At 39.5% G+C, this 27,602-nt stretch overlaps 1 protein-coding gene across 1 annotated transcript in view; it reads right to left on the reverse strand.

Moving 5' to 3' along the window:
* Gucy1a1 (guanylate cyclase 1 soluble subunit alpha 1) overlaps positions 1-24,890 on the reverse strand; it is a 54,108-nt gene extending 29,218 nt beyond the window's left edge. Inside the window, exon 1 of the mRNA XM_021158175.2 lies at positions 24,635-24,890. The gene's annotated coding sequence lies outside the window, so the exon portion shown is untranslated. The remainder of the gene's footprint in view (positions 1-24,634) is intronic.
* Positions 24,891-27,602: the final 2,712 nt, after the last annotated feature.

Raw genomic sequence — 27,602 nt, forward strand, 5'->3', positions numbered from 1 at the left:
ATATATATATATATATATATATATATATATATATATATATATATATCAATGCAACCATTTGCCATCATATCTTCTCTATCCACTCCTCTTAAAAGCTTCAGGTACTTGGATCCAATGTGGATATGAATGTTTGCGGGGAATAATAGTGGCCTCACACTTGCTGGGCAAGCACTCTTCTCTTGAGATCCTTCCCAACACATGGATCAGTGGAGGTGGATGTGTACAATTCTAGGGAAGAACCTAGTGCATCACATATTCTGGCTGAACGCTTTCCTCCTGACCTAGATACCAGAACACGGATTGGTTCTGGATAACTCCTAAGTAAGTAGAATAAAAGATAATTTCAAATACATATTTTCTTTTAAAAAATGATGTGTAGTGAGAATTTGTGTGTCTTTAAAAACACAAAAATATATGAGTGTTTTTGTTTTAATCTCATGTCTGAGACATGGGGCTCCTTTAGATTGTCCATGGCAGCTGATTATGATTTGCCTCATGCTCTAGCAGGGGCATGATTTTGACCTTGGCAGATAGTTTTTGCGAGTGTGTGATGTTTAGGACTCTTCAGAGGGTATATAAATGCTACAGTTTCATTAGAAGGGGCTGACTGGCAGCTTGGTGATTGGATGCTGTTGGTTGTGATTTGTTGAGGTTGTTGAGTAGACATGTGCAAAGGGATGAGAAGAAGAAATTAGTTTGATCTTCCTGACAGCCTTTCCTAGCCATCAGGAAGACCAAACTTGTCCCAAAGGACTCAACATCCCTAATCAGCAGGAAGTAGTCTAACAATACTGTCAACCCTTTTCCCCTCTTCCTTTTTTCTCTTTTACCTAGTGCTAGAGGCATGAAAGGGTGGAAGAAGAGGGGTGAAGGGTAGAAGAAACGAAGAGCCCAAAAAGTGTAAAAAGTCCAGTTTAAATGATGACATTCATTTTACATCATTATTCAAAAGAAGTATTTGCAATTATTTTTCAGAATTTTCAGTTCTCTCAAAGTATGAATATAATAACTAGAAAGGGTACTCAAAGATGAAAAAAGATAATGATAAAAAGATTATGGGTTGAATCTGCCAGAAATCTAGTGCTTCTTAAAATAAGTTCCTCTAACACATATTAGAATTTTTACGTTGGCTTTGGAGGCTTGGCAGAGTAGTTTATGATAAATTCCTCCATTACTTGATGTGAACCCTGCCTCCCAAGCATGTCCTCTTCTGCTTAGCCTATCTGCACTTTACACATAACCCACCAGCTGCCCACAAACTTCTCCCTTCTCTTGAACTGCACAATGCTCACATTTCCAGAAAATATGCTTGGCATGATTTTTATTAACTTAAAAACAGTGATGGGAAACAAGCTACACTTATTGAAGACTGGCTAAGTGTTTAGTCTCATTAAATCACACATGTGTAAACAGAGTAATTAGCATTCTTCAACTGCGACTGATGAAATTACACTTAGGAAACAGATGTACAAGCACCAGCATGCTTGAAACCTCTGTGTGTCTTGGGTTTGCTAGAAACATAGGAGATATTCTTCCATTAAACCAGAGACTATTTTTAAGTGTAATGTCAGCACTCACTTTAGAAACAGTGTGGTCACTTAATGGGGGTTGGTATAGAGCTGACTGGGAAGACTGGAGTTAGCTGTACTGGCTGGTTTTATGTGTCAACTTGACACAAACTGGAGTTATTACAGAGAAAGGAGCTTCAGTTGGAGAAGTGCCTCCATGAGATCCAGCTGTGGGGCATTCTCTCAATTAGTGATCAAGTGGGGAGGGTCCATTGTGGGTGGTGCCATCTCTGGGCTAATAGTCTTGGTTCTATAAGAAAGCAAACTGAGCAAGCCAGGGGAAGCAAGCCAGTAAGGAACATCCCTCCATGACCTCTGCATCAGCTCCTGCTTCCTGACCTGCTTGTGTTCCAGTCCTGACTTCCTTGGTGATGAATAGCAGTGTATCGTGTAAGCTGAATAAACCCTTTCCTCCCCAACTTGCTTCTTGGTCATGATGTTTGTACAAGAATAGAAACCTTGACTAAGACATATGCTAAGGGGAAAACAAATAAAATAAGAAGTTTAGTGACAAGGTCTTGGCCAACAGTGATAGAGTGTGGTCTCAGAAACGTGTAGAGTTCCTTGCTGTCCCAAAAGCTAATGCTTAAACAGTCCCCTCCCAGAAATTACTAAACTTCCTTTTCCTAGTGAGAGATTAACTTTTTCTGGGCTTATGCTAATAACAAAGGTAATTAATTATTCAGGTAATGGAACACTTCCTAATAAACCCTGATGTTTGGCAAATCATAAAATCTGGTCTGCTGATGTCAACAGGGTCATATAGACCTGAGGTAAGAGCTTCCCCACCACACCTAACACCAAATGCCTCTTGCATAGAGGGAATTGAAAGTCAGATTTTAAACTTAGGAGTGGCTCTGAGGTTAAGGAGAGCTTGGGAACAAAGCTTCCACCTGAAGAGCAAGCATCAGCCATGTGCAATGCTGACTGCAACATGTAAGGCCTGGACATGCCTGTGAGAGAAGCAATGTACCCAGTTGAACACTGGGGCTCAAAGTTGAGGCTTTTAAGACTAGTCAAAGGGGAGGGGTGTAAAAAATATAATTTCAATATCGTGGTAGTTTGCATACTTCAATATAAACTTTAATTTTTTAATAGAGGGAAGGACAGGTAAATGTTCAGGTGGACTGAAAGGTCAAGGGTTTAACCTTCAAAACTAAGGAAATAATGACTGATCAACCTTAGTGAGCTCTTCTTCACTCTACAGTAGGAAATGAGGAGAATTTTTTTTTCAATGATCAGAAAACAAGACAAGTAGAAAATTCGGGGAGCATGACCAAGTTTCCGCAGTACTGTTTTGTTTGTTTGTGTGTTTGTTTTTAGGGTGATACAATTCAGTGTAAGGTGACCTTACCATGTCTACACACTTCCTAGAAAGTTGGGGATGTGGCTTAGTTCACATTCACTCACAGCATCTATTTGTCAGGCCACAGCTTTCTGCCTCTTGTTTCCAAGAAGTGGATGAAACTTCCTTGTTAAGTTGATGATGTTCACAGGACAAACCTCAAGATTCTTTTGCCTCTCAACAAATTTGAATTCTTCATTTATTTGCTTTTTTTTCTTTTACAGAATTTTGAACTAAGCCATCTTTAAAAATCACTGGATTTCATTCTGCTCCATTTATTGTGTACAACAAATTTGGCTGCCTTGCCACTGGCCCGGCAGTCTTCAAGACACAGAGGCCCAGTGATAGCCAAAGGCACTCTGCTATAACAGAACATATGCTCTACAGATAACATACATCTAGGACATCAACTCCCAGAGTTAGTACTCAGTGTTGTGGGAATGCAAATCAGGACCCAGATTTTCCTATGAGGAGCATCAAGCTCAGTCATGTGAAAAGACTTTCAGAACAACAACAACAACAACAACAACAACATACCAGGGTTGAATATTAAGATGTCATGTTTAAGGATCTGAAGTGATTTTAGGCTGACACAGGAGAATGTTTAGGAAGGAGATAGGTTGCTGTGCAGCAGGCTTCTGTGACTAGGTAAAACAAGTAAAAATCCCAGTGAGTTCTTCAACTCAGACAAAGGATCCCAAATGTGAATAACTGACTGCCTTTCTAGTAGATTGTTGGAGCTGCATAGTGCAAACTGGGTTAGAGTTACACAGATAATAGAGCTGAGATGGACTGAATGGGAACCTGATGATGTTGACCAACTCCACAAGTGCTTTGGGTAGAAAACCCACAGGCCTTGGCCAAAAGACACATTCCTGGGACTGCAACCAAACCACAGCCACAGAAGGCTCTCTCTCTGCAGGCCTTAGAGTGCAATCAGTACAGGAACTAATTCATTGAGCTTGGTTATTTGAGTAAGATGATGTTCAGAATAGAGGTTTCGGTGCTCTATTATTCCTGGTAGTATTGTACAGCAGTTGGAGCACTTCAGTCCATCAGACAAATCTCCCTTATTTCTGAAACATAAAATATAATCCTGGTACTTGGGAGCCTAAGGCAGAAGGAGCAAAAAATCACCTGCTAGGCTAGGTTATTCACTGTGGCCTTATCACCAAAGAAAACAAAGCAAAAATACACCTTTAACACTAATCCAGTTTGCATTTATCTAGTGTTCAAATGGACATTATTCACATCCACAATGCTGGCCCAGAAGAACCTGTGAGTAGAAGAAAGATTCTATGTAAAGTGGTGTCCCCAAGATGTCACTGCTGATTTCTTTTCTCTTAACTCAAACTGATCAAAGTCTATGGTTCATTGCTGTTGGTTGACTTGCACTGGAATTTAACACTGGCCTTTAAACTAAGCTCATGTGCCTTTTAGAGTTGTTATTGCATTTATTAAGACACATGGATAATGTGAAGTCTCACAAAAACCAAACCATACCAAATCAAACAAAACATTTTCCCAGACATCTTATATGTGTGGTATGCAGTTCCACAATACTCAAGAAAGCACTGGCAGATATGATGCATTACTCTGCATTAGCAAAGCTTCTTCCCTGGTGTATCAAGTTCTACTCTTAACGGAGTAGCTGCTAGCCACTGATGGTGGCTGTGGAAAGGAGAGTCAGTTTTCTTCAGGGATGTTTCCCCTGAGGCTGCTCATGGTACATGGGCTGGTACTACACAAAATAGACTCAGAGGGCTAAAAAGAGGACACATGAAGCTAGAAATAACAGTTTCAGTGGGGAGAAAATAGATAATAGGGCTAAGAAGAGTGGATTTGATCAAAAATCTTATTCATGTATAAAATTCATAAACAATAAAAACATCTCTGCTCTCAACAATGTATGACTGAAGTTTGCAAGTTAGGTAAAAATCAGAATTATTTAAGGGCACTTATCCTAATAGACCACCTTTGATTGTGACTTACATAATAAAATTGATGGAAGTCTCAAAATGAAAACAAATCCTTGATTATTAAACAACTAGAATAAATGGTATACTAAACAAAATAGGGATATTTATTTATGTATTGGACTTTGATATTTATACCTCATTTAATACTGACATACTTAGTTTCAAGATGATAACATATGTATCATCATAACATCAATATTTTCTCCCCTTTTAAACTGTCTTCAGCTGGGAAGATCTGGAAATAGACTCTTGATGTCTTGACATCACACACACACACACACACACACACACACACACACACACACACTCACACTTACTTTACCCATCTTCAACAGTGATGTTTTATATGTTGAGGGGACAAGGGGATAAGGCTATGAGTTTCACAATACCAACAGTCAGCGTAAGAAGGACTTCATGATTTTGGTTCATATTTACGTAGGCCATGTGAGTGATGCTCTGAGACATCAATGTGTCAGTGGAGGGCTTAGGTAATAGCGGCAGGGTTTCCTCCAACTTTACAAACTCCAGGGTTTTCATCAAGGTATGATGAAATCTCAGCTGGACATTCTCCATCAGGAAATAAGAATAGTGATATTAATTATCATTTCAGTATGTTGTGAGGGTAAAGAAAGCAAGTGGTGTGAAGTGGTTAGAGCTGTGTCCAGTAGTGATGGCCATACTCTGTACGGCTTGTGGTGACATGGCACTGGACAATTTCATAAGCTCACACTAATCTTCTGTTATCTCCCCCCACTAAATAAAGAAGTGGTGATAAAATGCAGTTTAGCTGAAGACTAAATACGGCACCTCACTTTCACTAATTCCCACAGACATGCAGTTTTAAATTTAAAAAAAAAATCAACCTTATAGTGAAGTTTCAAAAACAAAAGACACAATGTCACTTCTTATTACAGACATAGAATTATCAGGGTGTGGTTGTTAACTTTAGAGTAGCTTATACGAGTGTTGTGGATACATCCAACGTAACCATGGTGTAGCACCCTAAACTCTACCTAACCATCATGCAAGTGATCATTATGAACTCTATTACTGACAAATATTTTATCTTCTCAGAAAGATTCAGTAGTGTTTCATACCTGTGAAAACATTTTTGACTACTTATCAAAGCCTACTTAAGGGAAGTCTGGGCTACATCAAGTGCTTATTGCCATGAAATTCACAGAAGCAGTATTTTGTTTGAAGACTGAAGAAAACCAAGGGAGGGATGGCCATGCTTCTTGACAGCAAGCCAGGGAATGAGAGAATAAGAGATCACGATTGATACAGGAGATGAAGGTAACAAAATTAAGTGTGTACTGATTTATCTTAATTAGAAAGAAAATCCTAAAATAAGGGACAACAGGGACACTCATGCTTCTTTTAATGCCGCACTGGGGACGTTTTTTTACAAGCTCCTTGACAAAAATAATGACACAGTAACCTAGTCATTGCAAGTCTGTGCTTTAATGCACTATTAGAAACAGAAACTTATCAACCATGATCAAGATCTAATTAATCAAGAGGCAGGCTTGACCACAGAGAAAATATCAAAGAGAGACTAGAGAGAACAACTACATCAGTGTCAGTCAGGAAGGCAGCAGAGGCATCAATGAAGGTGTTTCCTGGTATCTTGAAGGCCTAGAGAGGACTCTATTCCGAGGCTGCCTGGTGACTGAGCCACTGGCCAATTGGTCCTGTGAACATCTAGAGCCTTCCTTAATTTTCAGACCAACATCACAGTTCTTTCTTATTCTTAAAACAGAAAATGATCTTTGGTTACTGAGTCAGTGGAACACATCTCCCTAAGTCATGCTAGGCCTAGGCTAGCAGCAGACACAGAAAATGGTGGTGCAAATCCAATCCATTTTGAATATTTAAATAATGATTAGTTCTGAAGAAATCATGACCAAAAATGCATTTGGCATCTTAACATGTACTTAAGGTGAGTATTTAGATACTAGAGAGGAATGTGTGGGGAAAGGCTGAATCTTTCCCAACTACTTTCAAAGCCACAACCATGTTTTATCTTAAATGTTTTCTGTTCTCTTACTGATACAAAATAGGGAACTAAAATAAAAATCACATTAAACCTTAATTTTTACTTTTATGTCATTATCTTTTACATAAAGTCACTGAAAATATATGAGTTGGATAACAGAATTTTGAACTGAAATAGATACTAGAGATCTTTTCTGTGGTCTCTTGTATTTAACAGATGACAGATGTCTAGTTATTAGTGATGGTACAAGCCCCAAAGCTTATCAAGGACAAAGGTGATGGAGGTGTTCAACATACCCAGGAATCCAAACTCACATGGCTCACCCTGACTACTTCCTCAACCAAATTATAGGAACACTTCTCCTATAGACTCCCTAACCTCAACCTAGTGGCTCACACGTGTTGGGCAGCTGTTCCCCCCCCCAATAACCAAAACATGCTTGGTCCCTCCATATTTCTTAGGGAAGAGCACAACAATTGGCAATTGGCTATCCAATAGCACTGGAAGCATACATGCAGAAACAGTATGTAGACTAAGCATATTGTGTTTCTGTATTTATGAATATATGTATATATATATATATTGATATATGTAGTGATATGTGGGTGAAAAGGCATACGTCGAAATGAGAGCAAGGAGAAGTATATGGAAGGATTTGGAGGGGCAAACAGGACAGGAGGAATGACATAATTGTTTTATAATCTAAACAAAGTAAGCATGGTGGCTTAAATAATTATCAAATTGACCCACTTCCCTTTAGTTTGCTTAGCTTTTGACAACTCAAGCATGTATGTTTAAATGCCATGTGAATTAAGAGCAACTTTAAAGGTTCCTATATACTTTCTTGTTCTTATTTACCTGTAACTTTTAAGTTTTGTGAAACTAAAATCTTAATGCAAACATGGGTTTCTAGATCTCCCTAAAGTCTGCTGTGGCCACTGAAGTCTATGATGCCCATGAAACATGCTATTTCCTTCCCATTTTATGGGTTTGTCATCTAAGAAACAAATAACTTGCTCCCTATGGTTCAAAACATTTGAAAAAGCTTTTGGCAAAGTTTAAGCTGTCATTGAACATTCAAGGAATGTAGCTAATATTGATAAATGTATTAATATTAAACTATTAACTATAATTTACATATAGAACAAAACAGCAGCAATAAAAATTACAAAATATACATAAAATTTAGCTAGATCAGAGCCTACACATTACCTCTCAGAAACAAGGTTAAACACAGGTTGTTATTATAAATTCATTTACAATTTAATCAAAATTTAGAGACTGTTACAGATAATTACATTCTTTCATATCCCTTAAATACTAATGTGAATGATGCATGTTCCTACTAATTTCCTTAAAGGGCTATGATGAAGGCAGAGTGGGTGATGAAATTGTTAATGTGCAATATACATTAGAAGCATCTCTTTCAGGCACAGAGCATTGGAAAAAGTAGAATAGCAGCTGGGATTATGCAGAGTCTGAGCAACAGTGTGAAGGTAACAAGTTTAGACACACAGACTTTGGAAAAGGACCACAGAAGGACTGCCCACTGGATGCGGGAATGAAGTTGTGGGAAAGAGGCAGGAAAGGATGGCTGCTAGAGATAGTGTGAAATTGAAGTGGACATGCCGCCGTGGCAGCTAAGATCTGGGGACCACAGTGGCTCTGGGGTTCTGTCTGAGAAGATAACTAGGACATTAATAGGAAGGGGTAACAGAAGGAACACAGGAGATCCAAATGGCTGCTGCATTGTGCTTTTGTTTTAGTGACTCTTGACTGTTAACAGAATATTTAGGGAGAAGTGTATTTGATTATGGGAGATCTCCTTTCAAGAGCAACACACTGGAAACTTTATTCTGTGACCCTCCCCCTAATGAAAGCCAGTGAACTCAGGACTTTAATTCAAAGCCCAAATGGGACACACAGAGAGTGAAAATGGCTAAATTTAGACTCTGGGACAGATCTTGTTTAAAGACTGAAGAAAAATGTTATGATTAAGACACAGAAGTAGCAATTAGCAAAGTATGATGGGTATGAACACAGAGGGGGAGACGAGTTCAAGAAGAGGGAGATGTGGCAAGAGGGAAAGGAGTCTGAGGGCATCATTAGCATTTCAGACTGGAAAGAAATTCAGAAAGCTTAAACAAGAAAATCGAGGAGCCATAGTTGGGTGGCCTGAAAAGTCATGGAATTAAGATGTGGATACTAACAGTGATACTGATACTGCTATGAGTACTTGGTTGTCAGACATCAAGTTCAAACAAAAATATGTTGAAGACAGGAAGGCTCTTTCATTTTTCCATAGTCATTATAAATGAAAACAATTACTACACAATACAAAGCTAACTTTGACAATATATATAATGTCATTGATTCTGGTCAATTTAAGGAAAAGTCACAGAATACTCTCATCTTCCCCTCTAACAATGAGAACATACACTGAGTATTTTTTCCCACCATGATCAGGAGCAAAGGAGGAACCACTCCTCTCACCACTGCTAACCCAACAATACTGTCAGGCCAGGGCTATTGAATGATGTTAAGAAGAAATATGACACAGAATGTCTGGATTTTATGTACATGGAGATTTGATCATGAAAAGATTCCGAAATGATCTATGAAGCAAACGTGAGATCAAGAAGATAATGGAATGAGAGTTCAGGCCCACACGGCTGATATAGGAAAGTATACTACAACTTTACTTCTAAGAGCAAACTATGGGAAATGTCTACTTTGAAATATTAGCTATCATTAATGCAGACAAATATTTCACATTAAGTCTAACCAAAGTTTAGAAAGGTGGATGCCACAATACCTATAAATGTTGATGAAAAATATTAGAGAAGGCATCAAGAACTGGAGATCTTTTGTAATATTGTTGATATCTTTTTAAAAATATTGTTGAGGCCAATTTTTCTTAAATTTCTCTTTAGATTGATGGTGGTGATTCTTGTCAAAATCCCAGACAGCTCTTTAGTAGAAACTGCCAAAATAATACTAACACTGGATGGAAGACACAGATTAGCTAAGTCAATATTAGTACGAAACTTGAAACATTAGGACTCACGTATAGTTGAAAATTCAAATCAATACTGCATGTTTGTTTACTCAAAGCTCAACTGCTCACCCCTATTCTCATGAGCACACATCTAGCTCCTACTAAGCTGTCTATATTTGCTAATACCTTAAACTTAGAATAAAGCTGCAATACTCTAGAGAGTTGAGAGTCTGTTACAGTGGTGCCTGCCTGCAATTACAGCTATCACAGTACTGCTGGGGCAGGGAGACTGAGATCAGCCTGGGAGGTACAGCAAGACTCCACTTGAGATAACAGGAGAGCAAGAAACAAAGAAAATGGAAAGGAAAAAGAAGGCAATGGGGAAGGAAGAGAAGGGAGAAGAGGAGAAGAGAGGATAAAAATGAATGTGCTTAGTTTGGGTTTGATGGGGATGATATAAAGATCAAATACATCAGACAAATATGCAGACAGGACAGTCAAGAAAGCGTTATGATTATAATGTGAATCAAAGTTTCCAGGCATTACAATAAGTGACCTTTTCTTAATAAATAACACTGAAACAATTGAGAAATCAACACGAGAAAGTTTTTTTCTAATACTTTATACTTACAAAAATTAAATATAATGTACCAGAAACTTAAATGTAATTGTTTAAAACATGAAACTACTTGAAGGAAATGTAAAAGAAATACTTTGTGACCATGCACAAGGCAAACACTATTGTTCTCTAGAATAGGGCACTAAGTTACTGAAAGGATAGACAGCCAGACAGGAGCCACACCTTCATCAGTAAGAGTTGACTCTTGAATATACAAAATATTATAGCTCAGTAAGAAAACTGGTGATTCACATTAAAAATGGGCAAGCACCTGATTTACATTTCACTCAGAAGAGCTGCAAATAACCAGTAAACAACTTTCTCACATGTAGAATATTATAAACCAGGAAAAATACACTAAGCTGCCTAAAATTCATGTGTGTATGTGCAAATGTGTATGTGTATGTGTATGTGGGGGAGGGGTGTGTGCACACATATTCGTGTGTGTGTGTGTGTGTGTGTGTGTGTGTGTGTGTGTATGTGTGTGTGTGTGTGAATTCAGGGCCTCATAAATGATCTACCATAGGCATAACTTGGTCTCCTTTTACTTATGTTTAGTTTGAGTCTCACTAAGTCATTGATGCTGGCCTTGAAGTCACTTGGTAGCCCAGGCAGGCTCAGCCTCCTCTTCACCTGGGATCATATACCTGTGCCACCAAATCTAGATGCAGTTTGAAATTATTAACGGTTTTTACAGTGTGGAATAACTAATGTACCCATATGCTGCTGGTGGGCAAATGGTACAAGAACATAAGTTTGGCATTTTCATAAAAAATTTAAACATTCTCTACAACATGATGTATTTTTTCAATTTTTTCATGTTTATTCAAGAGAAGTATGAACATATATTCAAATATAGATTTATATGCAAATGTTCATACCAGCTTTATTGTGGTTTTGGCTAAGCCATCTCTCCAGCCCTCCAGCTTTCTTTGTAAAAAGGAAAAATTGAAAGTACTTGTGATGTCCATCACAGAGTAAATGGACAAATGAAACACTGGGAAGCCACACATGAATATCACACACAAGACCAAATAGATGAACTTCAAAATCATTGTTGTGATCATTGGCATATGAGAGGACAAACTGTAAAGTCGGCTTTTATATAAAACATGATAACTAAAACAAATCTGCAAAAATGTAAGGCAGAATTCTAGCTGTCAGAGACAGAGGCGATGGGAAGGATGACTTAAGAAATTACCCAAGAAAACTGTCAAGGTGTTGGAAGGGTCTGTGATCTTGATTTTAGCCATTACTTCACAGGTATATCTAGCCATATGTACAGTTTATTGTACATACATTTTGTATTATGAAACTATTTACAGCAATAACAGATCCCAGAAGTCAATAACGCAGAGAAATATAGGGTAGCAGGCTGTTTCCTGGCCCCTGCTCCTCACAGCAACCTCCTGCCCCTGATCAAGGCAGCAAAAAAGCGCTGGCCCATGAGTGGGCTCTGCAGACTCAAATCTCTCATGCTGGATACATGCAGCACACTGATCTAAACTATTTTCCTCGTGATATGCTGAACTTAAATGCCTTCTGTAGTGACATTTTCTCTGAATAAAGGGAAGCTTTCCAGATGCTATGACGTGACATCATCATTCTAACAGCGTCTATGGCTGTGTTAAATTTTCTACATTAGGTCTGGTATATGCATTAGAGATTAGGAAGTACATCCTCAGAGGATGTGCATATATGTCCAAATCGACAGATCTCAAAATCATTATTGTGAATGAATGTCACCATGCATAGGAGAGGAAAAACAGAAAAACTGTTTTTATGAAATATATGGAAACTACAACAGTAGTTTTGTTCTTTTGGGTTATGTATTTTCATTTTTAAATTTCTTAATAGTAATTAATTAATGCTTATTAATATCCATTAATTAACATGAATATTTTATACTCCTGGATTTTTCTTATACTTACATTGTAGATACAAAAGGCAGCTCAACATTATTATTTTGGGGAACTTTCAGATCATTTTAACATTTCCAAATTTTTCATGTTTAACATTTATATGGATTTAAAGAAAATCTATTTACTTCTTATAATGAAGGCTATATTTCTGACTTAGAAAGAAGAGACTGAAAATGCCCTTAATCTAAAGCACCTTTATCTGGCATGACTGGTGGCTTAGTGACACTTTAAACCCCTATGAGACACCAATAGCATAATCAATATAGCTCCTTGGTACTGAGTAATGGATTTCCAATACATTTCCAGTTTCCAGTGGGATAACATGCTACATGACAGAGATGCGTGACATCAGGCACGTGGGGTGGTACAGAAAGTATGGCAATTTAGGGTACTAAGATCTCATGTCCCACACTGCACAGTGACTTTTGGAAATTAGCATATCTTAATTTGAGGGTCATACCAGAAATGTATGAAACTTCAATGTATGATAGTACACACTAAAATACTCTTTTAATTTATGTATCAGAATAATGGCTTGTTTTTCTTTATTTCCAAGAAAACAGTCTTCATTTGTTCAGCAATAAAATCCTTTATATTTTTGCTTTTTATTTCAAATAATTATATAACATGATTGTGGATTATTACCAAATTTATACTTAGGATCTATTTAGAAATTGTATGTTCTAAATTTATATTTCACTAACCTTGTGGGTGATGCTATCGTATGAGTTAAGTGCCACAGTAATTCAGTGTGTCTGAATGCATCATCTTCACACATGTGGCTCTTTCCACTTTATAGCAGACATTTCCTCAAAACTCAAGACTCCATCACACCACCCATTCTTCAGGACCTGACTTTGATGACACCTCTAACTATGCTTCCCTTAGAATCTCCCACCAACCCTGTCAATCATACATTCTTTCATTTTTATCCATTTGTTCAGCCATCAACAGATCTCACCAATACCTGTCAGTCAGCCATTGTTACATTCTAGGAAACTAAGTTTTAGACATTTAGAACAAAACCTTGGACCACACCCTTAAGGCAAAGGTTGCATGTGGAGACTATGGCCACACAGATTCAGCTCAAGGTGTGTCATGACAGACTGCGATGGTGACATCAGAAGCTAGCATCAACACTTTCATGTCACATTGGAGACCTCTTTCTGAAAGCATGCATAAACAGAGTTTATATGCTTATGTAATGCAAGTAGGAGACAGGGGAGTAAAGCTATCAAGAGAGAGTTTTTCCAGGATAAAATATTGTAAGTGGGCCAAATACAGAGACGTAGAAAGAAAGAAAGATGTGATTAAAACCCCCAGCTGAGGAAATTGGTTTGAAGAAAGAGGAAGAGCAAGCCAGCAGGGACAGCAGTGTTGCCGTGAGGTTACCAGCTTGAACTTCTGAGCAGGTAGACTTGAATCCCACTTAAGATGGTGCTAAATGCATGGCACACAACAAAATCTGTTGAGATTTGTGTTCCCTGAATCAAGTGTCATTGATCAAAGAGGGTTCATGCAACTATAGCCATATAAAATTTACTGTGTAAAATGTGACTGGGAAACAACAGCCAATAATTTCTACTATGACATAAAACAACTTCTGTGATCTCATAGAAGTACCGAATCTGGCTTATTCTGGTTTTAGGTAATCAAACGTTCAATCTGCTGGTGAGGAAAAATGTCCTAGCCATTCCCAATAATGAAGACAATTGCTAGGCAGCACCAAAATGGAGCTACTTTTCTGATCACCTTCCTCCTGTGCATGCATGGAGTTGTTCCCCACCACACCGCATCAGAGTCTGCCTTCATTTTCGTTCATTAACTTTCCTTTAATTTTAACAGTCTCTGTCCACATGCAATGTTCTTGATTGAAGTCAGCTGGCAATTGCTCTAAGGCAAGGAAAACAGTGCTGGATAAAAGTTTTTCCGTGAAGTCTTGAGGCACATTCGAAAAGACAACATCAACCCAAAGGAACTTATGGCTAAGAGCAGGACCTGGAGGATAGAAGCTGAATGAAGGGGAGTAGCCCATATTGGGACTTGCTCTTGGCCATGCCTACAAGTGAGCTGAAGGCGGTAAGAGGTGTAAGTCAAATGTAACCTGTAGCCTTATGATGGAGGAAGATGAGGAAAAGAAGACCTAGTTAAGAAGATTTGCTTTTCAAGTAAGATGCAAACTCGATCAGAAAATACCATCCCTCTCTCCCAAACACTCAGAATGTTTAACATAAGGCAACACATCTTGGGCATAACAATTACTCTAAAGCCATTCACTAGAAAAAGACTCAGAAGTAGATGCTGTGCCACATTCAATTACTACTTGGCATCCAAGAGGGCAAGGAGGAATGCCAGCTATAATTAGTGACGGCATATCTTTCAAGACATTTTAAAGTGTCTTAAAGAATTCTGCTCTATGTCAATCACATTTACAAACATATACAGCCAATCTGGTGTAAAAATACTGTGTTTTGAGTTAGTTATAGTGGAATGTCCTAGCCCTTGAGAGGCAGAGTCTTGAGTTCAAGACAGCTTGGGTTACAGAATGAACTGGAGGGTAACCTAGGCAACTTGGTGGTGTTCTGTCTCCAATGAGCACAGAACAAAAGGGATATTGGGTAGGAAGAACTAAATGTTGTAATCTCCAGTGCTGATCACTTTATTGCACCTATCCAAATCTCCTTCCTTGCCATGTGTACCACCTTCTAAATACTTTACACAAGCAGATACTTTTATGAAGTGTCATGATAACAAATGCACAGATCCATAGATTACCTCTGCCAATGAAATATTGAAGTTTCTTTATCAATGCGATATGAACTCAATCCTATAATCCCTTTGTTGATAGGGAAACATTTTAAGAAATTTCTCAGATTCTTGAAATCATAAATACTCTCAGACCAAAGTTATGCATGCTGTTATTTTTACTACCTATACATATATCTATGACAACATTTGACTTCTAAATTGAACAGAGCAAGAGATAGGAAATATGTTATAGTAAAATATATAATAATACATTGCCATAGAAGTTATAGAAAACTTAAGGATTGTTTATTTCTCAAATCTTCTATTTAATATTTTCAGAAATAAGATCTACAGAAATCAAAACCAAAGGTAAGAAGACTGCTCTAATATATATTTAACTGCTTTTAAGAAAGCATTTCTGAAGCTGCATTTTGATGACTGACAACTGAGACTAAGCACTTAACAATTTCTCTGTGTGTGTGTGTGTGTGTGTGTGTGTGTGTGTATTTAGACTAGAAAAATAAATATCCTTAACACAATCATGCAGAACTCCAGCCGAGGATTTTTACTACTATGAAGACACACAGCATCAGGCAAGGCTTAAATGTTTGCCTCCCCACCATTTAGTCCTTGCGTGATGGTATGCGTGTTTAGGGCTCTTTAGGATCCTTCATGAATGAAAGCTTTGCTGTCTATGACCATTTTTTTACAGCCTGGTAAGAGGACTGAAACAGAATGTAAAGATACCAGACAATATTATGATTAATTACCAAATTAAATTTAGAACTGTGAAGACTAGAAATGATTTATGAATGTGTAATCAAAACTGATATATATATATACCTTAACACCCATCCCCCAACTTTATAAAAGCATAGTAGAGTTCAACATTACCTAATGAAGCAAATACTCTGCCTAGCATCCTGGTCTTGTGATCTAATCCCTTCTTATCTTGAGTGCCTTGCACAAACGTACTCCGAGATAATCTCATGGCTCCAAGCCTCGCAAATCACCCCACACATTTCACTGTGTGCTTATGAGACGTTCAGCACTTCTCCTTAAGTGTCTGTGCACAAAATGGGAACTTAGGCTAACATCTCCTACCCAAATCATCCTAATGAGGAAAAGACAATTCCAAATACAATTATAAGATAGTAAGAGAACATACAGGGAAAGTACAGGGTGTTGTGAAAATGTGTAACAAGGCATGCAATTCTGAATTGGACAACAGGAAAGCTGAAACTGTAAAGCAGAAAATTATGTGGCTCTTCCAAAATTAGAGGAAAAAGAAGAAGGAGGAAGAGAAGGAGGAGGAGGAGGAGGAGGAGGAGGAGGAGGAGGAGGAGGAGAGAAGGAGAAGGAGAAGGAGAAGGAGAAGGAGGAGGAGGAGGAGGAGGAGAAGGAGGAGGAGGAGAAGAAGAAGAAGAAGAAGAAGAAGAAGAAGAAGAAGAAGAAGAAGAAGAAGAAGAAGAAGAAAAGAGGAAGAAACCAACAACACCAGGACAGAGTAAGCAGAAATGCTCTGTCCTAAGGAAGAGTTTCCACCAGGCAGTCATACACAGTTGTAGCTACTCTAAGGACTGAGACTTGAGTTAGGGCCAGGCTAGTCAGAGTAAGACTTTGCCTCAAAAGAAAATGAGCTGTGATTTGCAAGATGCCTGGGCTACTCTCATGCCGACTCGCCTGCTCCCTGTAGTGACTCTTGCTTAGTCCTCTGCCTGGCACACACTCCCCAGTACGATAAAATATAAGCCCTGTGGTTCCTGTGGAACCCAATCCCCTGGCCTTGTCCTGGTTTGTCCTTGGAACTTGTTCCTCAGTTTTTCCACTGCGGAGCTGTCTCCCTTCTCAGTTCTTCAGAACCCATTAAAACTGCCACACACATATCAAGCTGCTCGTTAAGGGCTGACATGTGTAATTTGGAGACTATTTCTTGCTTTCACTAGCTGCCATGTGCAGACTTTAAATTCCTTCCAATCAAGGACTGTGTCATCAACGTGGTTGTGTCTCCCCAGTGACAAGTATAATCTGTAATAAACTTTATTGAGTGAAGAACAAAAGAGCGGCTGGTCCGCTAAGAAGGGCATCGTAAATTACAAAGCATGAAACGAACCGAAGCTTTTGAAACTTACAATAACAAAAATTGTCTTTTGATTCCTGTTACTGGTGGCTAGATAAAGCAGTAATGATGGCATTTTTATTAGATGTGGGAAGTGTTCTGCTTTCAAGGAGACAAAGAAGGTCAAATTGTTCTGCATCCGCAGTCAGTCTGTGTGACTCTAGACTTGGTGTCATGGATGTTAATATTGAGACAAAAGGTAGGATAAGAAATATATCATTTGGGTTTTACAATGCGATAAAACCTTCTAAGTGAGTTTAAGTCCAAAGAAAGGGAAAAAAATTATACTACAGAGTACCAAGAGGATTTGTGGGGGAGATAATGTAATTGACCATATATTTGATACATTGATAGTGAACTTGTCAATGTATTTTAAAAAATACAATGGTGGTGCATTTGGGTGGGGTACGTGTGATCATAATATTCTGGAAGCTGAGGCAGGGGGATCATGAGTGCTAGGTCACTGGTTCTGATACAATGAGCTCTATCAGAAGACTTTCAACATAGAGAGTGTGTTCCACTGACTCTGACAAGAGAGCTCAACACTAACACCACACATGATTACAAAATGATTCTTAAAAACATACCATCAGCCAGGCGGTAGTTGGTGGCACACACCTTTAATCCCAGCACTTGAGAGGTAGAGGCAGGCGGATTTCTGAGTTCAAGGCCAGCCTGGTCTACAGAGTGAGTTCCAGGACAGCCAGGGCTGTACAGAGAAACCCTGTCTCGAAAACCAAAAAAGCATACTATCTAAGCAGTGAAATGTGACATGTTGGTTACAGCTCATTATAATTGAACCCAGTGTTACTGCTGTTGGTTTTTCATAAAGTTACTTATTATCAATTCTGCCAAAAATGGAAATAGATTCCAGTCAGGAATATGACCAGGTAAACTCTTGGAATATTCAAATTAAAACGAAAAAAAGAAAGAAACCTGCAAGAATGCTTTGTAAGAGGATCAATTCACTGATGACCCTGAAACAGAAAGAAGTGTCTGGGACCATGTTAATGGTCCTTCCTACTCTTAATTCTACAGCTAGTGGGATAAACTATATACTGATAAAATTTGTTTATACATTTATGGAGAGAAATGTTCAATCTATATTATCAAATTGGAATACAAAGAGACTCTGACATTTCTTTTGAATTACCAAAGAAAAACCCATTCAAATGAGCCTTGCAATAGTTTGTCAAAAGTGACCTCAATCTTTCTACCTGGAATTAGGAAATATTATTACCAGCTAAGAATAAAGTTAAATATAATTGTGCTAAGTGGCTAAGTCTGCATTTTAATTCTTAAATTAAATCAGGGATATGAGCAACTCAGCTCTAATACAAGCCCTAGGTATTTCAAAGCAGGAGCATTGAAAGTTCAAGGCCATAGTGAGTCCAGATCAGGCAGCCAGACATAAACTTGGGGGAAAGTAATGCATTTGTAAAAGAATATGCAAAAGAGATGTGGGAATCAGTGCTATAGTAAGAATGTGAAATGAAAAATGAAAGAGAGAGAAGAACAAAGTAAAAAAAGGAGAGGAAGGAAGAAAGGAAAGGAAAGAGAAATGGAGACAGATGCGTGGACTTACAATACAGCATCCAGTGGAGACGAACCAGTGCACCTGACAGCATTACTACGTCTTCACATGTGTGTGTGCTCAACAGTGAGAACTACACTGACTGTGAAGCCGAAAGTCCATTCAATGGAGAATATTCCCTATAGTGAATAGAGCCCCCCATCAATATGCATAAAATCTCTGAATATTATCTCAGAAGTTACAAGGTCTGTTACATGTAAAAGAATTTTACTCAAAAAGCAAACGTAAATAAATACTAAAAACTAAGCAATATGTCATTTGGTGCAAGAAATGAGTCTTTACGTTCAAAACTGGCCTATCAAAGAAAGACCAACTCAAAGGAGCCTTACAATAATGTGTAAAAGGTGAACTCAATACTTCTAATTGAAATTAGGAAATATGATCACTTGCTAAGAATAAAGACTGAGGGTTATCTGAATAAACTAAAAAAAATTGATAGAATGTATACTGTGTGTAGATAATAGGTACATAATAAATCAAGAAGAAAATCTAACTTCACAGCTTTGTCAGTGTTTTAAAAAAGAAATCAATGATACCCATTAAGTATCCATTGATCTAAAGGCAAAGCAGGTCAGCTGGTGGTCAAGCTGTAGAGGCAGCTGAATTACTCCTCTAGCTTCAGCCACAGCAAGGAAGGCTTTAAAACAGACATTTCGAGGAAGTTGACAGAGTCTTTTGGATCTTTGGGTAAAGATTTGGGAGTGGAACAAAGTTGAAATTGTAGTCTAATTTTGGGCTGGTAAAAATAGGAAACCTTTAAAAAGAGGAGAAAAATGGGGAAGAAAGATATAAAGTAGTTTTAAGTTAGGAAAGTTTTTGAAAGGACAGGAGGATTTGCTCAAAAAAAGATGATGGATCTTTTAAGGGTTTGTTGTTGTTGTTGAGGCTTAAAGTGTTGAGACTCCAAACTTGATGGTCCTTTAAGAGAGTAGAGGAGGCGAAGATCAAGGCTAAATATAGACCAATCACATTAGTAGATACTGAGTGAAGCCCTGACCACATAGGAAGACTGGAAAGCAGCCTGCAAAGCCTCTGTTAGTCTGGATTAAAAGGAAGAGGAAGTGCTCAGAAGGTCGATGCATGCATAGTGGAGATGGGTAACAGGCATGATGGTTGAAAGTGCAATTGGTGACAGAAATCGTAGATCAGGCGGTTCTGAACATGCAAAAGAGTCTATGGAAAAGCACAGAAGGACAGCAGCACAGCCATGCTCTGAACAATCCACCCAAGTGCTCCCTAAACAAGCACTGTGCTCTGCATGCTGTTCTTGAGTACTATAACCTTAGACATGAGACACAAAATATCTTAACACGGCACCAGCAAATCATAGCTCTAGACACCTACTGTGTGCCATGCAAGCTTTTGTGAATCCAATGATAGAGAGCTAAGATTGGTTAGAGATGCAGATATTGAAACAGACATCTCCGGTGTCATGTAACAAAACGGAGAGAGTTACAAAGCTAAGGTGGCCTCAGAGTGAAAGTGGGAGTTTACCTACCTTGCTTTCAACCATCATCTCTTGTTGACTTCTTGCTAATCCTTACTATGTAGGAGTAGTTGGTAAAGTGAGTCAGAGCTAGCTTCCATTTTATAAAAAGAAAGGTCTGGTTTAACAAAAGACTAATACTAGGTAGAAAGCATGGCAGGCAAGGAAGCTTAAAAACCACAGGCACAGGCTAGAGGAAGTGTAAGCCTGCTGGCCTAGACTCACAGCAGAGGGGGAAAAAAAAAAAAATATATATATATATATGTACTTCCAAAATATAGTGAAGAAAGATAAAAGAATAAGAAAGCTCATGAGATGGCTCAGTAGGCAAAGGTTCTTGACACAACAGCTGAGGTTGTGAATTTGATCCCTAGACTCACATAATAGATGACCAGGTACCTGAAAGATATCCTCTGGCTTCCACATGTGTGCCATGGTATGAACATACCCATACATGCACATGCCTATGTACATGCACACACCCACAAAATAGATAAATGAAAATCAGACTTATAAAGAAGAGGGGGAATCAGGTAGAATACAGGATGGAAAAGAAAGCAGCTCAGCCTCCACTAAGTTGAATGATTCAAAAATATAGGTTTAACAAAAGAACTCAAGGTTGCTAAAAAGCCCTTGTGGCATGGTAAGAGTGTGACAGCTAACGAAACTGCTGCCCAGTCATTCAGCAGAGGCTACACCTAGGCAGCCTGGAAAGAACAATCGCTGTCACTATGGATGGCTCGAATGAGAGACAATCCTTTCTACAAATGTTCAGAAACATAACCCATAGGATGCCCTAGGAAAGTCCCTCGGGTGAATAGCTCTAATCAAGTGCCATAAAAAAATAGTTCCATAAAAGTTGGATATCCTCCCAAAGCAAAGGAAAACAAACAATTTCCCTGAGCATCTGACACTGAAAGTAATTCTAAAACACCATTTACTACAATTCTCCCTGCCCTCATCAATAATAGAGTTTGGCTTGTTTTGTCCAAATGTTACTCCACCTTTCCATTTCCTCTCACTTAAGGAGACTCATTCTTAAAGCTAATTATTTGGTGTTTATTTCTTAAAGATTCACTAGCGACTTGGAAGAACATATCCTGCTATCTTAAACTAACTTATAGACAGTCAATATTCTCCCCTCCCCTAGACACACACTAAGTAGTGCTAGCAAATGTAAATAAGAAAGTCATGTTTCTTTCATGCTTTCTGATACAATCCAGTGTTACATAATTTTAACTGTTCAATAAAAGATGTTTCTTAAGCCTGAAAATATCTATGACAAATTATTGAAATTTTAATCCTCTAAGTATTCTACTGATCTATTACTCATAACAGCATAATTTAGTGTCATCATTTAAGCTTGTAGGGAAGTCTACACATTAAAACAACTTTTCAGAGTGTCTTGAAACCAGATTTCCTAATAAGCCATAGTTATGAGACACTGGCACTGAGTACTGTGAATTGTTTCCCATTCCTGGATATAAACCATAATTCCATATTTCTTTCCTCATGCTCAAATGGCAGAAGATACCTGAACGTATACAGTGAGCTCTTTATGAGGCTGTTTCTGTGTCATGCCAACGCATGACACCATAGTAAGCAAAACTACTTTATATTTCAGTGAGAAAAATGTACTTTTATTTTCTGTCTTAAACTGGAACGATCTTACTGTGCACATAGAAACAAAATCTACCCATCGACGCACCACACACTTCTACTAAGTAAACATCACAGCACTAAGCTTGCTAAGCGATACATTTAATACTTTACTTATGAGTCTATTTCCTATGACTTTTCTTCCTTTATTGGTTTATTCAGTATGCAAAGCATGGGATTTCGTTGTGGCCTTTTTGTGTATATGTATGTGTATAGTATACAGTGTTCAGAGTTGCCCACTTCCCTCCCCATCCTATGGGTCTTCTCTTTCCTCAAAATGGTTTCTCCTTGTTTTCACATTGTACAGATCCAGTTGTCCTCTTTGTCTCCACTCCTCTTCTCTTTGGCTCCCTCCCTCCCTTCCTTCTCACAGTCATTTCATTCATACACATATAGAACTCTAGACTGAATATGAGAATATGTGTTATGTCTTACGGCTGTCCACTGCCATTCATTTCTATGAAAACATCGTAATTCTATTCCACTCTACGGAGGAACAAATGTGTAACTACCCAGCATGCACACATCCCACATGATCTTCATCCATTCACTTGTTGCTAGGCACTAGAATGGCTCCATATCTTGGCTACTGGGTCTAGTAATTATCTCAGCTGACACAAACTCTTTCCTGTATATACCTGAAGGAGTAGAGCTCAATCATGTGATATTTCTATTTTTAGGTATGTTGAGGAACCTCCATCGTGACATCCACAGTAGCTTCCCAAGTTTACATTTTCCCAGGTAGTGTATACAGATTCCTCACCCTCCACCGCCTCACCAGCATTTGAAATGTTTAGCTATTGTAGCAAAACCCTTGAAGTCTTCTGCTAGTCTGTGTCCACACCCATTTGTATAGAGGCTAAGATTCGGACCAGAAAATGTTCAGCTTATGGGTGTTAACTTCTGCCGTTATTTTGCTGTGGGGTTCTAAATGTCTCAGTACTGCAGTGGAGTTTGTTCCATCTTCCTAAAAGTGCAACAGCTCAAATATTTGAGTATAGTTTCTGAGACTACAAGACTCCTCAAATAAATCCATGAACCAGACCATTTAATAATCGGTAAAGGCCAAGTACTAGAGGTGCTTCAGAACTTGTTTCATGTCATCGTCTTTGCCACCCTTGATCACTGCTACTTTACATAATAGAGTACCTGACATGATACTTCCTGAAAGGGGACAACAGTCTAGGAAAAACAACAGATTGCTCTTTCTTTCATTATGAACAAAAACTCAAAACTGCTCATCTTTAAGTGTCTCCGAGAGCATGCAATAGAAAAGGTGAAGTGGGCTCCGACTAAGCCTGGTGCTAGTCCAAATATAGACAAGAATTATTTTGGAACCTATGACCCTAAAAAAACATTATGATAATTTAAATGTAGGTAATTTATCTTCCTCTAAACCACATAATATGTTGGAAACCAAGAGGCATCTAATCACTTCTGAGAGTGAGCTGGCAGCCATTTGATTTACCTCAGAAAATGTAAAGTGCTTTTTAAATGCAAAACGAAGGAACAACTCCCAGAAAGCAAAAGAAAGGCTCAGGAAACCCATACCCTGGAATCATGTGACCACACTGGGATGCTGCCCCTCACACAAAACTCACTTAGAGATAACAGTGTGGACCCAGGACAGGCTGTCAACTCAGATAGGCCCAGAATGTTGTGATGCCTGGCCACTGCCTTCCAGTGTATCTCAGTCAATAATAAGAGAAAAGCAGCTTAGAAGCAGTCAGACTCACACACCCTTTGTGCAGGCACACTTTGCTGTGGTCCCAGCAGTGGCTGGAACTTTGCAGTTTGTATACTCTGGGGCTTTGAGCAGCTCCTCCATCCTCGGAGGAAAGTCCGCATGGGGGCCACAAGCTGGACTCTTAGGTCCTGGCGTCCCTGAATTGCTCCCGAGTGAAGGATGCCACCCAGCTGCCCAGGGCTGGCGGCCCGGTGTGGGAGATAGTAGCCCACGCCTCGCACGTTCCCACTGAGGGCCCACAGAGCTCAGCCAGAGCTGCTCTCCGACCGCTATCCCTCCAGAGTCCCTTCCTCGCTTCTCCCCAGCGTGGGAACAGTGATCTTGCTTCCCAGAGGTGAAGGAGATCAGGGGAGGGTGTGGGAAAGAATTTAGCCAAGACTCGGTAGAGGGCCATATGCGCAGGGAATCCCGGCCGGCTAGGGAGGGCACCGCTATCACTTACTTAGTGGCTTCCAGACCTGGGGACCGCAACCTCCTGGAGCTGCCACCCAGCAGAGCACAGCAGCACTAGATCACAGATGAAGGGCGGCGGCGCTGGTGATGGACTGAGAGGTGACACTGGAGTCGCACCTGTCGGTCCCGAGCCGGTTCACCCAGGGCACTCAAGGCCACGCAGAGCACATCATGGTTAACCTGCGCTAGTGGCGCGGAGGGACCCACGAACCACCCCCAGAGCTGGTTCCCACTGTGCTGTAGTCACTTCTCGCCTTTGTTTTTCCCTGCCATGACCCAAAGAATTCTGGTCTGTCTCTTCCCTACCACACAGGACTTCTTCCCACGTCTCAGTACCGTGCCTCGTCCCCTTCTCTAGTCCCCAAACAGTAAAAAAGCAAACAGCTGAGGGAACCCACCATGATGCGATCACGGGAGGCCAGGGGCATCGGGCCGCAGGTGTCTTCGCTCCGCTGGCTCCCCAGGCTGTGCACGGCCGCTCTTCGCCTTGGGGTCCGGCTGGCAGGCACTGGAGGAGGGCTGCCTAGAAGGCGGTGTGTGAGAAACCCGCTTCTGAGTCCCTCCCACTTCTCCCAGGCTCAGCTAGAGAACTGAGTCTGCTCCCGCCCAGTCGCCATCCTCCAAACCACCAAAGGCAGACACACACACACACACATAGCAGGGAAGGGGACAGGAAGAGAAAAAGAGACTCTAGGAAAAATTGGCACATTAAAACCAAAAACATTTTCTCTAGTACAAGCTGGTGCAGAACCACTGTAGTTACCTGAATCTGAAACTCCAACCCTGGTGGGGAACTTTCTTTCTCCTTGGGTGGCTTTGGTGGCTTTGGTGGCCTGGCTTTTAGGTTTGAGGCTACCCTACTCATTTCAAAGGTAATTTTGTGGTCACAGAATTTTTTTTTTTTTTTGAGTAAGGTCTTGCCTCTATTTGATTCACTACACTCAGCCCTATTTGCTGTTAATACATGTGTGTGCATAACTGTTCTTTTGTTTTTAAATCATTGTTCATATACACATATGTGTACACACAGGCACATACATGCACACACACACACACACACACACACACACACTGTCCAGTTACTCCTGGTGTCTTTTTAATCCTCCAAGTCCAAGAAGTCTGAGACAAAAAGTTATCTTGAAATATCTACTTTCTGACTCATCATGGACTCTGGTCTCACTGAGGAGGCTCCACTCATATGAGAAACGTTTTGTCCAGTGAAAACAACCATAAGAATTGTCCTAAAGGATGGATGGGAGTAGACAGAAACAGAATTAGCCAGAAATGCAAAGACAGCTACAGGAACCAGGGAAACTTTGGCCTTAAGATGGAACCAAACCTCGTAGGTCCTTTGCTGGTCCTATTTTGGGTTCTGTTGTTATTTTCTTGTTATTTCCAAAGCTTCTCTTACTCCCCAAGCAATTCATGAACTTCTCTTAGTTCAGTAGGAAAAACGAAATCTATTCTCAGACCATGAACGTAAGACCCAAAAGGAAACAAAAACAAAGGGACTCAATGTAAAGCAGCCAGCCCTATCAGTTTTAAAGTAAATAAAACACAACAGAAACATTCAGAGGAGGGGCGGGGGGCATCCCTCTGACAGATAAAATGTTTCTGAAAGAATGGTGTCAGTGTGGGATCTTGAAGGGCCCTTCAGTTTTGCAAGAGGATAACATGGAAGGAACTGCTTGTAATGCTTTCCCCCTCTAGCCTGGTCACTCTTACCCTTACATTTTTACAAGGACTCCAGGCTCCCTAAAATAATTGAACATTGGAAGATAGATTTTGGTATATGTGTGAAGCTCTCTCTCGCTCTCTCTCTCTCTCTCTCTCTCTCTCTCTCTCTCTCACACACACACACACACACACACACACACACACACACATTTCAGTCTTATCTCCACTCCAGTTTTATTTTATTTATTCTTAACTAGATTATTTATTAAAATTTTGTGAGTATCTTTACCTGCACTTACATATGTGCACCACATGCTTACTTGGTGTCCTCAGAGGTCAAACGAGGGCATTGGATCTCCTAGAGTTACAGATAGTTGTGAGCCACTATGTGGGCATTGGGAAGAAAACCTGGGTCCTCATATAACAACAATCTTAACCACTGGTCTATCTCTCCAGCACTTATTTATTTTTATGGTGCTGAGGATCAATCAAAAGTTCTCATATACACAAGCCAAGTACTCTACCACTGAATTATACACTATGCTCTTGACTTTTCTATTTTGTAAATAAGAAATCAGTGTCAGCTTTCAACATAGAGATTAGCAAAATAATGAGCAAATGGTTCTTCTACTGTGGCTCAAACATTTTAATTGTCAAAAGAATTATGCCAGCTAAAATTGTAGGATGTTAATTACATGCAAGCATCATTGAAACCAAGCAATATTTATATATGCTGTAAATAGATTAATTCAAAAGATTTGTATATGTACAATTTATCTTAAAAATCATAGTTATATTATGACATCACCTTTTTTAAAAAGCTGAGATATAGAGATATTAATTATTCCCCAAATCACACAGTGAGCAAGTGGGAAAGTCAGGGTTCATATTCAAGTGTTCTGAGAAAAGTGATCATGCAGGCAAGTCATGTTGAAGAGTTCTTATAAAGTATCAGAATAAAAGTTCCCAGTTGGGCTTGATAGATCATCTTTTTAAGGTAGGCACCGGGAACCTGCTTCTTGACAAACGTAATTTTGCTAACTAACTTTCAAGACAGAAAAACCATCATATCAAGGAGGTTCTTGGGCAAGAGCACACAGAAGACCACTTTCTGTCACAGGTCAGAGTCACAGTGACAGCACTCCCCCTTATTTGAACTTAGCTATTCTTTGCTTGCTATTAGCTTGAGTTATTAATTGATCAGTGTGGAGCATGAATCAAAATGTGATAGACTAATAGAATGGTTCAATGAATAAGATATACGTTGGATCCTCTTAAAGGTCATTTGTCAAGGTCTGATCCCCAGTGTGGTACCGTTTATAAATACTAGAGTCATCAGTAGAAGGGGCATAATACAAAGCAGGCATTTAGGTCACTCTGTGGGTGCCCTCCAAGGGGATAGGCAGAATCCCAGCCTCTTTACTTCCCTCTCACTTCCTGGCCATGAGATGAACAGGGCTTTTCTGCCACATGCTCCTACTCTTAGGTACAGCCTTCATCCAAAACAACATGACCAACCAATTGTGGAAGATTGCTTCCAATCTATGAGCCAAAGAGAACACTTACGTTAGTGGAATGTGGGAGAGGGGAGAGGGAGAGGATGCAGGAATGGAGAGAGGAGTGAAAGGAAGAAGGGAGGAATGGAGGGATGGAAGGAGGGAGGGAGGAAAGTAGTTTACTGAAGCAATT

Source organism: Mus caroli, chromosome 3, assembly GCF_900094665.2.
Source record: "Mus caroli chromosome 3, CAROLI_EIJ_v1.1, whole genome shotgun sequence".
Lineage (NCBI taxonomy): Eukaryota > Metazoa > Chordata > Mammalia > Rodentia > Muridae > Mus > Mus caroli.